Here is a 17,333-nt window from a genome sequence, read left to right on the forward strand (position 1 = left end):
CAGTACTATATACTATTGACAGTTTACAGCTTGAATACTTCTGCGGCTTCCTCATTTCTAGGAATTGCACAAATAAATTGCAGTCCAGGATTACAAATAAATTAATGGTTCTGATGCAGGTAATCCTCACACCAGTGTAAATTAGGAGCAAATCAATGAAGTTAGCCCCAATGTAAAAATAGCAAGAGATCAGAATCAGGCACTAATTACAATACCAAGCTAAGAATAGTCTTTCTCATTCCCATTTTCCCAAAGTGGTGCCTTTTTCAAAGATGAGTTGTTTTTTATACTCCAGTCACTGAGATGTTCATGTTTTTATTTAGATCTAGCCTGCATTAGTGATTGTCCGCATAAATGTAACTATGTCCCTTTTATTCCATAACATAAACAACCCCAAACTGATAGGATAACGATAGCCTCTCTATGCTAGCATTTCCCCACATCATACCCTGTTATTGGAGGCAGGTGCTAGATTCATTTGATTAGAGACATCCAGAAATATAAGATTTCCATAGTATGTCCTAGATAATGCACCATTCAAATGACTACATAGGAAAGTTTGCTAAATTGATACAATGTGACATTTCTTCTCTTACAGACACACAGAGTGGCTTAACTGTGTTTAGCAGAAGCCTAGAGGAAAGTGGGGCACAGGTGGCTTAAAACTCCTCCTAAGTGCTGGGCACCAACCCAGTCCCCACCGTTAAAGTCTGCTAATGGTCAACAGACACTGTTCCAGCAGCCAGGATCAGCTGGGTGCAGGGAGCATGTCACTTTCCCCTGACTTTGCCTGCTACTCCATGGGAGGGTAAAAAGGAAGATGACTTATGAGCATGAACAGTATAAGAGAATATAGTGCACAGACTATATAGCATGGAGCTTTCTGGGATTTGTTTTCCCAGAGCAGCCCCCCTGTCTTTCGGAAGAAGGGAATGGTACTGAAAGTAGAACACTATTCTTGTGGCTTTGGAGTGTGCACCTACCACCTTCTGCTGTCATTGTGTCACAGGCTATTCATGCCAAACATGGGACAGCTCGGTTCTTGGATGGGAGACCTCCATGGCAAACCCAGGTGCTGCAGGAAGCTGTGTTGGTGACTCAGTAGGTGACTACCTCCCCACAGTCAGTGGTGAGCCAAAGTCCCAACACACCGATCGGGGCCGGTGCTGTCTTGAGTCAGATAAAAAATCAAGGACCTGATCATTCACGGCCATTAAAAGTTCTCTGGTACTTTTAACAAAAGTAGAGATGATTAACTCTGGTGACCTGGCCAAATTCTAGCTGGTGGTATTCCCTTCTGCCTTCCTAATAGTCCCCATGCAGTTTCCATGGGATGAATTATTATTCTTAGGGTGGCAAATAATACAAAATATAAAGACATTGCAAACCCAGTTGCATTCCCAAGCAAAGGGATGTTAAACAGAACTGCATTTTCACTACATTGTCCTTAGCTTTGTGTATAATTGTAGATTCTCTATGGATTTGTAACGGATTCTGACTACATCACTGCCTATAGATCAGCCCCTATAGTGTCATTTGGAGGAGCCTCTCTATGATGTCTTTCAGTCCTAGATAGTCACACAGAATCTGTCCCTTTGATGAAAATTCTAGACATCACAGTGGACGCTTTGCCTCTGGTCCCCTTCAACAGATTATTTACCTCTTTGCTTCTTACCTACTGTTCTCAATTCCTGATCTGAAGACAAGGTGGTAGGCTTCCTGACTGAGCCAATTCCATAGCCATTGTTCCAGCAACTACATATTGTGCAAAGTGTATGGGTCTTTGTGTGTCCCGTGGCTGGCTCCATCCTTCCAAAAGACCCTGGGTAAAATCCTGGCCCCACTGAAGCCAATAGGAGCTTTGCCATTGACTTCAATTTGGTCAGGATTTCACCCTCCATCTCTTTCTCTTTCCACCAACACAAGGGTTGGAACTGGAAGTCAGTTGTTATTCTTTTGGATCTGCTCTACTGGGCTTTTAATAGAATAACATTGGACTTGCCACGCTGGATCAACCATTGGTTCGATAAATCTTCTCCTCTGTTTCCAGAAGAGGCCAACAGCTGAAAATGGCAGGTAATGTATGACACTTCCTGCCAATAGTGTAGGGTGTAGGTGAATTCGCACCTAAAACATAAGCTTTGATTGCCATTATCTTAGCATGTATAATTCAAGAAGTTAATTCAGATGAATAGCTCTGCACAAATTACGACATTCTTCAACCATTATTTTCTGGTGACTTGAAATTAAAGAAACAGGGATATAATCCTTGTGCCAGTTATTTATCAGATTTTTTTTAGATGGAGGGCCCAAAAGCTATGCACTTAAATTCATGTTGAGGGTCTCATTGAAGTGCCCTGATTTTCAGAGGTGCTGAATACTCACCACTTCCACTGATTTTTATTATAGTGAGAAGGTGTTTGGTACCTCTGAAAATCACAAAAACATGAAAGTAGCCATACTGGATAAGACCAGTGGTTCATCTGCTCCAGTAGCCTGTATCTGATAGTAGTTAGTACCAGTAGCTGTTTATTTAGGTGCCTGAGCATGGCTTTAGGTGCCTAACTTTAAGCATCCACCTCTGAAAAATTCTGGCCTAAACGCTGTGCAGCAAGTGAAGCATATCACTGCAAACACTTGAGGGAAAAAATGCAAAAGTCACTCTCTCAGGTCTTGGAAATAAATAACATTGGTTGGAAGTTTAAAACTTCAGTAAGCAGCTCATCTTACTTAATTTATCTCTGCAAATGACTGGATATCCCTCTGAGGATGCTATGTTATTCAGGCATGGCCACTCAAGTGTCTGTGTTCCTGTGCTGACACTCAATATTTCCCATATCTCTTTCTTTCAGCAGCAATGATCTCCTAAGACCTGGGAATGGCTGTACCTGTAAGAGTCTAGGAAGAAGCATGCTGGCACTCAAACGGAGCTGATAGCCTGTCTGATGAAAAAGAACAAAGCCCTGTCTCCTTGGCTATTTAGGGACTGATCTTCCGTGGAGCTAAACGTCCTGAATTTGCACTGTGTCTATGGGAGTTGAGGGTGCTTAGTATCTGATGCACATAGATATGGCACACTAGGGCACAGGTGAGTAATTAAATTAACTTTATTTCCTGCTAGCCTAGAGCATTTATATTCCTCCCATAAGACACCCAAATGGCTGGTTTAAACAACTAACACTACATTTTGTACCCTGCAGGATTTTGTCCTTAGAGGATCACGATTGAGAAAAGCAGTTTGACAGATAAGACAGAAATATGCTTGTCCTTTTGTAAGCCAAGCAACCTGCCAACTGTCATTCATTGGGAGGAGTTGGGGGCAGGGGGGTTCTGCATTCAGCTATTTAATTTTTAAGGTAGAAAGATCCACAGCACCTTATAGCTCATGCTGAAGCTCACTTATGTTGTTATTGGTAATATTATCATTATTGTTAGGAGTAGCTCTCTTGGCTCATTTAAAAGCCTTATGTATTTTCTGAGCTTGTTCCATGGCTTTATCATAGGCTGATGAAAAAGGAAACAAATGTCAGTGTGATAAAGGGAGATAATTAAATGGACAGTTTGCTGCCCTAGTGGAAGGAGCTGATCGCATACCCAGGAGACAGACTATTAGTTCGATTGGGGGCAGGGGAGAGAGATGCAACAGATCAGCTTTCAGTTCAGAGCCTGATCCAATCCTGATCCTGCCTAACAATCAGGGTAACATTTTGAAATGCAGTTGCATGTTGATCACCTCCCTTCCATCTGTGTGACACTTCCTAGGTAAATCTGGATGGAAATTAGCCTTTCCAATGCTTTCTTGTGCTGTTGTCACCACCTAGCTCCATCTGGAAAGTGAAGTAGCAGCTTGTCTATTCTCACTCTACTCCCTCTTTTCTGTATTTTGAAGATGCATGTGTGTGCACCCTTGTTATACTGCTGCTATGAGAAAAGGGGATGGCTGGGTTGCTGAAGGTGGATAGATGTGGTACCATACTTCAATGCCGGCGCGGCTATTTAGGTTGACTCAGGTAACCCTGAGAAAGGTGGAAGACTAATTTCAATTAAAAATAAGTGTATGTGTACACAAAAACTTAGTCTAACGCTAGGGGGAGGGATTTGGCCAAAATCTTCAGAAGGGGTTAATGATTTTGGGTGCCTCAGTTTTTTGGGGTAACCAGCTTGAGACTCCATGAAGGGGCCTGATTTTCAGAGAGAGCTAAACATGGGGCTGCTGAAAATCTGGTTGCTTTAAGGTGTGTCAAATTAGGTACCCAAAACAACTCATTTCTGAAAAGCTTGGCCATGTGTATGGCTTGGAGAGTGAGCAAAGAACAGTGCTCTTCAGAGCAGCTGTTGAGTGGTCCCAGGCCCAGGTAACCTGTATATAGGGCGTAGCCAAATATCCCTTCCCTGGTATTTGAAAAACAACAACAAAAGAAAACAAAAAATGTTTTGAGGGATCAGCTATATGAAGGACCCTCCTTTGGGCCAACTCTACCCTCTGTGACTCTGGTTACAGATGCATCCTCTTTGGGTTGGGGGGCACACCTAGGGAACTTTTAGACTCTGACTCTGTTCTGTCTCTTTATCTCACTAGAGATGGATTGAAACAGCTCTTGAGTTGTAAGTTTAAACAAGATGGCCCATTTTGCAGTGGATTGTATGCTAAACTCTTTGTGTCTCCAGTGAGCTGGGCTTGGAAAGAAAGAAAGGAAGGAAGGTATGGCTCTGCATTGTTTTGCTAGGATCGTGATTCTGGCTTTTTTTTTTTTAACAGATTTTCTAATAATATCCACCAGGGATATTAAAGACACTGGACATTAAATAACAATGAGTGGATAAGTAATCTAACTAGCACTTCTGTATCTATTAATACTGTGCTCATCGCTGTGGTATCTGAAATCCCCTTGTCTCTAATGAGAGCAGGATTAATTACTAGCTATTGAGTTACTGTAAATCAGAGTAGTTTTTCTTCCTGCAGTTATGCCTAAAACTGGATTTGTATTTGGTGCATAGCTCCTTCAGCCTACACATCCCCCGTTAGCAAATGAATGTACTCCAGTGATGCTATTGAAATGTTAGCTTTCTGGGGGCTCTGTCTGGACAAACTGCAGATTTGTTAGGATGAAGTGTGTGGCTAAAGGAACACGAAATTGCATATTTACATTTCACACACACTTTTTTAAAGTGTATCCAAGCACAGATTTGCACTCCTTTCTAAAATGATGGACAGGAAATGAGGGCAGCTTTCAAGGCATGAGACACATGTAGTAAAAATGTATACAGTGGATTTAATTTTTGTAATTTAAAACTGACATTGTTATGCACAAACTATTGATAATGCCTATATTTAGCAATACACATAAACCCAGCAGAAACTATGCATTCCCTGATGGATCCAGTGATGGTCTGGGAGTTGGGTTCTATTCCTGGCCTGCCATCCTCTATGTGACCTTTAGTAAGGCACCTTCACCTCTGCTTCTGTTTTCCCTCCCATACTTTGTCGTATCTATGTAAACTGTAAGCTGTTCTGGGTAAGGACTCTCTCTTCTCACCCAGGGTTTTTCTTTAACAGCTAATATGTTAAAGCTACAACTGTCTTGTCTACACTAAGATTTTAACGTGGGTTAATTAATGTATTAAAATACACCTTTTTTCTTTCTTAGTGTAGACACAGCCTTGCTATGTGTATGTAGCCCAGAGCCCAGCACAACAGTGTCCTGATCTTTGTGGTGCCTAGAGGCCCCAACAACACTTACTGCACCTGCTCAGCAACAAAGATGATGATGAAATATCTAAAAAATAAGGATGTTTGCTTTGCCATTCTGCGACTGGGTATAACAAAGCCCTTTGTGGCCCACTGCTGGAAGCCCCACAGTCCTACCACACCCTGCCCCAGCAAAGGAGCAGTGAAGGTGGGTCCTCCAAGCCTGCCTAGAGAGGCTGCAGGGAAGCAGCCAATCAGAGCCCATAAGGCTGAGATAAAAGGAGCTGCAGGGCCTTAGCAGGTCTGTTCCTGGCTGGAAACAGAGGAGTGGGAAAGGGTGTGCTGCTCTGGCCACAGGAGCGCAACTGGCTGCATTTGCTAAAGCTGGAAGAGAGAGGATCTGAGAACTTGAACCCTAAGGTTAAGGGGGTGAAGATAAAGATGCCAGGTGGGAAGACACTCAGGGAATTAATGGAAGTGAACAGAACATGGCTTCTGAGGGTACCTGGATGGGCCTGGGTTCCTCCACAGAAGTGGTCTAAGCCCAGAGAAGGGAACAAGGCTTGTTTAAAAGCCAGAGTGAAGGGCTGAATTTAAAGAGCCCAGAGGCAGGGCTGAAAAACCCTGGTAAAGGCTGAGAGACGGTTTGTTGAACTCTTTGCTACCAGGGTTGCCAGGTGTCCAGTTTTCGACCGGAACTCCCACTCGAAAAGGGACCCTGGCGGCTCCAGTCAGCACCACTGACTGGGCAGTTAAAAGTCTTGTCAGAGGTACAGTGGGGCTAAGGCAGGCTCCCTGCCTGCTCTGGCTCTGGCTCTGTACGAATCCTGGAAGCAGCCATAATGTCCGGCTCCCAGGTGCAGGGGCCAGGGAGGCTCTGCACGCTGCCCCTGCCTTGTATGCTGGCTCCACAGCTCCCATTGGCTGGGAGCTGCAGTCAGTGGGAGGTGTGGGGGTGGTGTCCGCAGGCACGGGCAGCACACAGAGCCCCCTGGCGCTTCCACCTAGGAGTTGAACATGCTGGCCACTTCCGGGAGCCATGCGGAGCCAAACTCCCTCCTGGAGCCTGCACCACACACCCCCTCCCGCACCCCAGCTCTCTGTCCCGGCTCTGAGTCCCCTCCCACACCCTGAACCCCTCATTTTTGGCCCTACCCCAGAGCCTGCACCCGCACCCGAACGCTTTGCTCCAGCCCAGTGAAAGGGGAGGGGGGGGCGAGTGATGGAGTGGGGCCTCAGAAAAGGGGCAGGGCAGGGGGTGGGGCCAAGGGTATTCAATTTTGTGCCATTATAAAGTTGACAACCCTATTTGCTACCTCAGACGCGGTTCATTTTTGACTGTGACCTGGCTGGAGGGCCAAGCCACTGAAGACCCATCAACCAAGTTCAACAACCTACAGGGGGTGCCAAGATGGGGGAAAGGATTGCAGTACAGCATGCAGCAGGTGCTCAAGAGGTGACTGCCCCCCATTACACACTCCCATGTGGGACTGTTTTATTTTGCTTGGTCTTAACCATATTTATAAGAAAATAAAGGAGAGTTAAAGTAAAGTTAAAATAAAGTTAAGAATTCCTGCCTTCGAAATCACAATGCAATGTGATATATTGAATGGTTAGAAATGGTACATGTGCCATGACACAGTAGTTGAGTGTCTGCAGTCAGCATTTCCTTTTGGAATCTTTTTTTGAGCAATTGACACGCAGTTCATATTTCTGTTCACAAATAGAGCAAATATGCTAATGAGTTCCAAGTGGGGACTGCATGCTCCAGTTCTCATGAGTTGAGTGTAATTTTTCCATGTTATTGTTTTCTGATATAAGTCCTCAAATTGACTACACATGCTTGGTTATTTGAACTCTTCAGAAATTTGATTGCCTGTAATATTAGCATTTAACCCTCTGTTACCATTCAGATACACTATAAAAGTACTCATTTAAATAGCTAAAATATAATTGATCAGTAAACAGGTGTTATAACTACTTTTAAAAATATATATAATTGTTTGCCAGGCAACAAAAAAAAAAGAGGCTTGATTCTGATCTCATTTTAAAGGGAAGATATGCAAAATCCCCTAAGAAATTTAGGAACATAAGTCTCGCTGAACGTCAATAGGACTTGTGCTCTTTTTTTTTTTTTTTTTTTTTTTACTGTGGGTTTCCATGTATGATACAGATCCACATACAGTGCCACTGCAATAAATATTCTAATATATAATTATTTTAAGGAGCAGGTTTTTCACTACCTTTGGTGAAGGTTCACTTCTCAGTCACATCAGCATACCATGTACCTATGGATAATAAAACAATTTTTTACTCATGAGGCAGTCAGAAGGTTCCTAAAAGATCTTAATATGTATCCTCTAATAAGACACTCTGTGCCATTCATGGTGATTTGAACATAATGCTCTCTGAATTGGTGAAACCTCCCTGAGAACTTTTGGTAAACTGCACTTTGTTTCACCTGTCTATTAAGACAGTGTTTTTGATAGCTAGCACTTCAGTAAGGCATATAAGTGAATTACAGGTGATTGATGGCTGATCTGCCACTTACTCTCTCTTTTCAATTTTTTATGCACACCCAAGATTTTTACCAAAGGTGGTCTCAGATTTTCATACAAACCAGTCTATAATTTTAATGGTGTTCTTTCCCCAACCTCATGCTCAGGTTGGAGCAGCTAAATGACATACACTGGATGTTAGGAAAGCTTTAGTCTTTTATTTAGACAGGACTAAACAATTTAGACAGTCTCCAAAATTGTTTATTGCATATGAAAAGAGGAGTAAGGGTAAAGCTATTTCTGTGCAAATGCTCTCAAGATGGGCTAGATTATGTATTAATGAAGCTTATAAATAGATGGGCTTGTCCCTTCAGGGAATTAAAAACACATTCTACTAGACTGAAGGCTGCCTTATGGCTTTGTCTAGATGTGTTCCTCTAACACAGAAGCAACCTGGAGTTCAAGCCACGTTTTCACTAAACATTACTTATTAGATTTGGAATCTAGATCTGATGCAAGATTTGGCAAGGCATTTCTGCAGTGCTCCTTCAACTAGGACTCCATAGTTCCACCATCCTGGATCAAAGTACTGCTTTTTAATCTGTCCCATGAGTGGGAATAGGTCAAGGACTCTCGAAGAAGAAAGAAAAGGTTACTTACCTATAACAGTGGTTCTTCAAGATGGATTCTGCATATTCACATTCCCTGCCCACTTTATGCCACTATCTTGGAGTCCTACTTATCAAAGGGCTTGGCGTTGTGGGGGAAGGAAATGAGGCAACTAGAGTACCACTCCCCTTTTATACCTTCACCCTGAAACGTTCAGCATCCCCTGAGGGAAGGGATGGGAGAGGTATGTGAGTGTTCCAAACATTACTGCTAGAGAGAGTTCTACCGTTCAAGCTGCACCACGTGGAGCATTCCATGAGTGTGAATACGCCGGGGACACTCGAAGAACCTCAGTTACAGTATAAGTAACCCTCATATTCCCTTAAAAAAAAAAAAAAAAGGTTTATAGGAATTGTGGATGTTCTTTGTGGCCTGAGGCAGATTTTGAAGGCTTCACAGTAACTCATTTCACATTGCAGTGAGAAATGTACAGAAAGGGAAGCCTCTGCTGGATGTGAGGAGAATAGGCCTGTCCTCCAAGGCAGCCGGCACAGGTAGTGAGCCCAAAGGGAAAGTGGGTCAGCAAGCCCATCATGAGAAAACTAAAAAAGAAAAGACAGCTCACAATAAAGACAGGGAGATTGGCCTGTTGATGGAAGGGATCCTTCAGGGTGTATCTGGCAAAAACTGAAAGCTCAATATGTCTAGGGATAGATCAATAAACATAGGACAGGGATACAGTAATTGCTGTGTTCTTCTGCTGCAATGATGAAGCTTAGACTTTTGATACAACAAGTTGACCCTCTTCCCTCACTACTGTTCAAGTTTCTGAGGAGGCTGGCAGGTAAAGGTGTGAGGGGTGGTGGAGAGAAGGATGTGACAGTAGAGGGCTTAGGGGAGAGAAATGTATGTTCCCACAGTGCATCCCTCATTTTTCAGTTGTGTCCCATATCTTGGCATTAGGAGGCTGGGTGATATGATAGGAGATGTAGGCCAATGAGTTGTTTCCAGCAGAATTTCCACTATCACTTAATGAGAGCCTATTCACCCATTTCAGAAATGGCCACTGCAACACGTGTACCCAAAGGCCTAGGTGGCAAGGGCTCCTTCGTAGCAGTGGGCAAGCTGGTTGATCTGAGCCCTCTGAAACTTTGGCTATAGTGCAACCTGCACTGAACCAAACCTTCTTGCTGAGGTTCTGAAATTTGGATGAAGGGGTTGGTATTTCAGCAGAGGCACTAAGAAACCTGAAACTGCCAAAGAGGTCAGTTTAAGGTGGAGACCTGTCCCCTATTTACCTTTCTGAGATCATGTGAGCACTCATTAGCTTTCAACAACTTCAAGTCACTGGGCTGTGGATTGGATTAAAACTGGTGACCTAGTGGAGAGAGGCTGTGTATAGTCCACTGTGCTGTCCACTTTGTGCCATTTCATGAACTCTTAAAATGCATGGATTGATATACACTGGGAGTTGTAGGAACTAATGGATACAACTTAGAAACGTATATCAGTCTCGACAAAACAAATCTTTCAAAGACCAGGGCTAATTACTGTAAACATCTCTCTATAAAATGAAGCAATCATCCTGCATTCGTATAATTCCTGTTACAGTGTTTTGCAAGCTAAATGCAGAGGGTCATGGTGTTGGTAGCGGCACTGGGTACCTTTTGCTGATTGTTTCTGCCATCTAAAAGATGCTGAATTGCTATAACTGGGGCATGCACTGGATAGTCAGTATAGAAAGTAAATTCTGGGACTGTACTCCCAAATTTTTGGCCTCACCCATTCTCCTCAGAAACTTTTTTTGTTGCTACACATTGCACGAGTCCGACTAATTTAAGCTTGGAGGGCTTTTTGTGCAGAAGCAGCTGTTAACTGCCAATTAAACACAGAAACCATCACTGTAGATCTAGTCCCGTTCAATGTAGCCAGCAGTTGGCTACAGGAATCTTTCCCCCCTTTGGCCTCTATCATGAAGTATTCCTTTGTCATCCAAACCATGTTGTAGTATGTAGGTCAGGAGAAGGACATGTTCTGTACTCTGTCTTGAACATCTACTTTAATCATTGCTATCACTTCAATACGATTGCTGTAACAGTATCTGGAGAACAATGTCAGGGTTCATGAGGGTACAAGTTGAACTCAACTGAGTCGAGCAACCAAGGCTAATGATCCTATGATTGCTTCGGGGGTGGGGTGGCTCTTCCTCTGCACATGTCGATGGCAGAGTGAACACAGTTCTTGAACTAATAAACAATACTATTAGACTTGGAAGTGCTGATTTGCATCTCAGCTGCAATGCACTATTCCATGGAAGCAATTCTCTGCTCTGTAGGTCTTCCTGCACGGAAGTAATGATAACCAGACTGCCTAGAGAGAGAAATGCACAGTACACAGTGTTCCCTGCTTGAACTGCCTCTTTGCTCAGGCCACACCTGCAAGTCCTGTCTGGTAAAAATTATGGAGACACATCACACATGTGGATAGGGTCCAATCTAGGCTGCCATTGGCCTTAACACTGCTCTTACAAGTTTTTTCTGCTGAGAGTTTTAATTCCATTCAGGGAACTTCTTAAAAGCAAATAAGTGTGGACCATTTTTTTAGTTTATGTAGTGTTCTGCAGTTTCCTGCAGGATTCCTCTCTGCTGTACAACACAGTGTTATGTCTATTCAGCTCTAAAGTGTGTGTCTATTTTAGGGTGTCTTACGTCTGACCACATTATATTACCGATTTTTGTGGGGAAACTTCCCATTGATGTCAATGAGAGTTCTGTGAATGGATCAAGGATGGCATATGGAACTTATCTTTATTGCTATTCTTACATGTCAGTTAGGGTTGCTACCACACAACTAAGGTCCCATCTATATCACAAATTGTTAACCAAGTTAACCTGGCTATGCCTTCTGTTTTAAGTAGGTTACAAGATCTGGTTAAGATCTCATGCATGCTACAAACTTGAATTGCATGAGCTGAAACCTAAGGTAAACTACAAGTGATAACCAGGTCAATAAAGTAGATGGTCTGGTGGTCCCTTCTGGCCTTAAACTTTGACTCTCTATAGAATGAATATTAATTCTAAGACCTTGCCTATACAGGAAAGTTTTACCATTTGTCTGGGTGTATTTATATCAGTAAACCCCTGTGTGAACACTTATTCCAGTATGAGTGAGGGTTTTTTTCAGTTTAGCATAAACCCCTTCCCAAAGAACATAAGTTAAACTGAAAAGTCAGATTTATCCCAGAATAAATATGTCTGTACTGGGGTTTAGTGGGGATTGTATACCTATTAGTTTGAATTCACACTTTAAATTATACTGAAAAACTTTCCCATGTAACAAAGTCTAAAGCGCTGACAAACACACTACTACTACTCTTACCATACGGGGCACTGACATTCCTGTTGCCTCTTCGCGTCCCTCCCCCACAAGAATATGATGCCTCTTGCCTGTGAAATTCTCATGTGCAGAGGGAATGAGACCACATTCATCCAGAAACAAACGTGATCAAATGAAATTCTTTTCAGGCAGGAGTGGTAACTGTGTTGTGACCCTTCACACTAATGCCGGTACATTTACAAAATTGTGACAGCAGGATCAACAGAAGTACCCTCCATATGTATTATAATATGTTTCTCCAGAGTGGATTGCTCCCTTGCAGCAGTACTGTATATGGCCTGGCCTGTTAAACTAAGCAGCTTTTCAGGTCATGAACAGGTTGTCATTTTAATGAATGTACTGATTATTGACAATGGTGAGTGTTTTATATAAAACATTTCAGCCTATGGATTGCTTGTGAACTCTCTGCTGTAGCCATTGCTTAACGCATTCGCTGTGCGCAATTGGTTAGTCACACTGTGTGTTTGGTCATCTGAGCTACATGGTATTGTTTCTGCCTCCTCCAGGGGTTACTCCCAAATGCACAAAAAGCTTTCAAGAGGATGGCACAAATACTCATACATGCATGTATGACAGATTCAGTAGAAGTTGGAAGTTGTTCATAACTCTGAACAAAATGTTACAGTGGTTCTTTCAAAAGTTTACAACTGAACATTGACTTAATACAGCTTTGAAACCTTACTATGCAGAAGAAAATGGCTACTTTCCCTTTATTGTTGATGTTTAACATTACTGTACTATATTTGCTTTTTTTTTTTTTTTGGTCTCTGCTGCTGCCTGATTGTGTAATTCTGGTTCCAAATGAGGTGTGTGGTTGACTGGTCAGATTCGTAACTCTGAAGTTCTATTGTATTGCAACCTCATGTGGTATCCTTGGGGATTCTATTTTATTAAACTTACTAATATTTTATGTATCCTTGTGGACTAGGGATCGTATTCTACTCCATGGGGGAGGGGTACTGCAACTCCTCTAGGAACTAAAATCAGTGGAGGTTGATTACTGCAGTCCCTGGGATTGTGAACAGCTCCAGAGAAGTACCTCCTCCTGGGATGGTTTGCATATAGTCGTTCATACAGGTCCAGAAGCCAAGGAGACAGGGCTTTTGGGATAAAAGGGCCAGCATGAACTGAGAGGGGGCTCACAACCTTGCTGAAGGGTTGGAAAGACTATAATCTGCCAGGGTCACCACAGGACCAGCAAAATGTGGATAATACTTGTATTGAACACCGGAATTCTGAATATTAATTCCTTAATGCTTGTAAAGTACTGTGATACTGTGGCGTTGAATGTTGTAGAAAAGTGCATGTGGACATTCTGTCTTCAGCATGCTCTCAGCTCTACCTTTAATTCCCTGTGTTACTGTGGGCAAATCATTTAAGCACTGAATTTCAGTTTTCTCATTGCTAAAATGGGAGTCTCTCCAGGCAGCGAAGCAAAAAACAGCTTTATGCTGTTAAAGATCCAAATTAAATCTGGAAATGGGTCCACTTATGGTTTTGGATGCAAAACTGCAGAGCCTAGTTCAGGTCTGGGACCTTGAATTCAGCTAGTCTCCCTTCAAATAATTAATAGGGAGCCAGATTGGAGGGTCTCAGGATCTGTGGCTAATAACTTTTGTACTTTTACACAGCTCACCTAATAAAGAGACTAGCAATACAATCAAAAGGCTACAAATCTAAAACTGATAAAAGGAAATGCTGTTTATTACAACAGACAGTTAGCCTGTGGAACTCACTGCTACAAGATGTCACTGAAGCAAAGAGCTTGGTGGCTTTCAGAAAAACCATGGACACTTATCTATTTGAAAACATCCATAGTTGTATTAGAATGAGAAATAGGCATATTAACCCTCATGGTTTACAACATAAGCCAGCCACTGAATGCTTGGGGTTAGAAGGAAATTTCTCCAGTGGACAGATTACTATCCATTTTGGGGTCTCTCTGAGCTTCTACTGATGCATTTTGTTATGGGCCACTGTCATAGACAGGACAGTTGACTACATGGACCACCACTGGAATGGTCCAGTATGTTAATTCCTTGGTTTGTCAAAGTGATCTTAGCTAAACTGACTTTTGTGTGTAGACATGCAATAGGATCAGAATTTTACCCTTTTTGCGTGTTAGTAGAAAAAGCTACAGTTGCCTTCCAGGAAGAGGGTGTGGTGAAGGCTATCCTTCTCCCTACTTACGATCCTCTGAAAGCAACATCTTAAGTGAGCAAATTCATGTGTTCTAAGACTATATTAATTTGCACCTTTCACACTGCACATGTGAGACTAGACAAGATATTTGGCGCCAGGGCAAGGGGGTCATTGCTTCTAGGATTCAGCTTATCTGTGAAATGGACTAGTGACAGATGTAATGGGACTTGTTTATGGGTGTCACACAGATGCATGTGCTGTGACTCGAATGGATTGCTGTTCAGGTATGTATAACTGAATGAATCTGGGGGGACTCTGTTCATTATATTTATGTCTTCTGTGTTGATGAGTATAACTCCTGTTTATTTTACTGTTACTGAAACTTGTGTGCCCATATACTTCGTCTCCAATAACACGTGCATCAGTGAGAACAGCATTCCAGGGCAGACAGGTGTACATGAGTACACCAGAACTAATAATGTGCATGCAGATGCTTATAAAGCAGCAGTGTTTGTACACATTTACATCCACATCAGTGGAATGCTTCCCCCCCCCCATACACCACTGATTTACTTCACTTATAATAGATGGACAAATTTATTTGAGCATAAGCTTTCGTGAGCTACAGCTCACTTCATCAGATGCATTCAGTGGAAAATACAGTGGGGAGATTTATATACATAGAGAACATGAAACAATGGTAATAGCTGGTAATAGCTCACCTTAAGTGATCACTCTCGTTACAGTGTGTATGGTAACACCCATTGTTTCATGTTCTCGATATATGTAAATCTCCCCACTGTATTTTCCACTGCTCACGAAAGCTTATGCTCAAATAAATTTGTTAGTCTCTAAAGTGCCACAAGTACTCCTTTTCTTTTTGCAAATACAGAATAACACGGCTGCTACTCCGAAACCTGTCATTATAATAGATTCTCTCTCTCTCTGGCTTCTGGACTGCATACTACATTGGTCTGTAGCTGCTCCTATAAGTACCATCAGCTGTTGCTACCTTTGTAATATAAATAACAGCTGTCTTTTGCATTTGACCCAACCTGCTTGGTTTAGGGACAATCTCCCCGTTATTGGGTTCCCATGAGCAATAAAGGACTGTCCAATATTTGGATAAACATGCTCTTTCCTTTTATGGAGCATCTGTCAATGAAACCATACCCACCTGCTGTGGCTCAGGTTGTATGTTTACAAGGAGGCTAGGGTGTAGTTTACTCTTCACTGTTCTAAGGTAAATTTTGGAGTCTCTTTCTGCTCTGCAGTGTTTTTACTTCAGTTGGAGTAAAACTGTAAAAGTAGATTGAGATCTTTATGAAGAGGAAGAAGTGCTATCTGCTCCTGACTCAATGATGCCCAGTTTTCTATTAGTAGCATTGTACTGGCCACTTGCTGTAGTACTCTGGTGCATTGGCATGCAACACCCTTATTCCAGCACTGAGAAGGCATTTACTGCATACTATATGCTCTAAAGCAGTGGTTCTCAACCTGCGGCCCAATCAGCAGAGCTGCAGCCCATGTCACATCCTCAGGGCCATACAGATAGTTGTGGCCCACAATGGTAAATAGGTTGAGAACCACTGCTCTAAAGGCACTGCTAGAAACAATCAAAAAATGTTAGCTTGCCATTCCTAACGTTGGAGATTTGTCTTCAAGCTCTTTCAAGGAGGAAAAATCTGATGCACTCGGCTAAAAGTTTTATTTGCTATGGGAATTTGCTTTGGCTAATGCAGTTTTTAAGACGTGTTGGTTCATTCAAAGGTCGAGGAACATTTATGTAAGGAGTCTTCAATAACATTCCTTTAACTTGGCAAGTTGCGAGAGCCCTAATGCCAGTTTTTTCCCTCTTTTGAGTATTAAATTTTTGTGTGGATCCTTTTGACTTCCAACCGAACAGTGAAATTGTTTTCAAAATATGAAGATATCATGTAAAGGTAAAGAAACGTGTATTACAAATATTTTCTTTGAGTTTCCCCTGCCTCACCGGGATGACATGAAACCCAGCACTCTATCCTATCTTTGTTTTGTTTAGAGTTGTCTTGGCTTGCTCAGCCCCATTGATGAGCTTAGTTATGCTATTCACACATCCAGGCATGCTGGAGATAGAACATGTAAGAATAGGCATTTCATTCATTCTATCTAGCTGCTCCCCAACACTGAAGAGGCCCCTGTACTTTGCTTTCTGCTGTATTCATCCCACCCTGTTGACCTGAGCAAATGCTCAAAGCAGTCATCTCCCTTAAATTTGCAAAAACCACATCTGGGTGAATTCTAGACTAATGACATCAGGTTAGGAAACAGTTGAGCTGGATTCACTCACTTTTTTAACGTTTAAAATTGTTCTGCCATACAGCAGGGTAATTTGATGGGTCATTTAACTGTCACCTTGTGTGACTTTAAGCAATAGGAAAAGCAGACACTCTCCACTAAGTCCTAATGATGAGCCACTTCTTTAAATGTAAACCCTCTTCCCGCACTCAGTATGCAATTATTCCTATTGCTGTCACTAACTTCACATGGTTTTTTGCAAAGTTGAGGAAGGGAGAAAATGGGGGCAAGTGTTCATATTGCTGAAAAACCTGATGAATAACCAAATGCATTTCAGATATTGCAGGAGCACATGCAATATTCTGGCTGACAAGGCCTTTACCTTGAAATATGCCATTTCCCTAAGGATGGAACTATATTTCTGCTTTTATTATCCCATTATCTTAACAGTTCCCGAAGTATCCAAATATTAACTCTGGTTTATAAAAACAAACGTGTTTCATTATGAAATGACATGCATGACATAACCTTGCTTGTAATAATATTGCAGTGCCAAACTCTCGCCCACATTCTTTCTCTCACTTGCCTCTCTGCCCCTCAGGTATATTTTGTTATCTGTGAATTTAATAGAAAATCTGCGTGGTGAGTCAGAATTACTATTATAATCCTAGTACAAGAAAAATATCCATACAATGACCTGCTTCAGGAAACGCTAAGGCCCT

The 17,333-nt window shown here is 42.2% G+C and overlaps 1 long non-coding RNA gene across 1 annotated transcript; it reads left to right on the top strand.

Annotated features, from left to right (window-relative positions):
• Nucleotides 1-2,853: 2,853 nt before the first annotated feature.
• On the top strand, nucleotides 2,854-6,636 carry LOC122465532. Its single transcript, XR_006290449.1, has 3 exons — nucleotides 2,854-3,088; nucleotides 4,580-4,702; nucleotides 5,649-6,636. It is a non-coding gene; the product is annotated as an uncharacterized LOC122465532 (long non-coding RNA).
• The last annotated feature ends 10,697 nt before the right edge of the window (nucleotides 6,637-17,333 follow it).

Source organism: Chelonia mydas, chromosome 4, assembly GCF_015237465.2.
Source record: "Chelonia mydas isolate rCheMyd1 chromosome 4, rCheMyd1.pri.v2, whole genome shotgun sequence".
Lineage (NCBI taxonomy): Eukaryota > Metazoa > Chordata > Testudines > Cheloniidae > Chelonia > Chelonia mydas.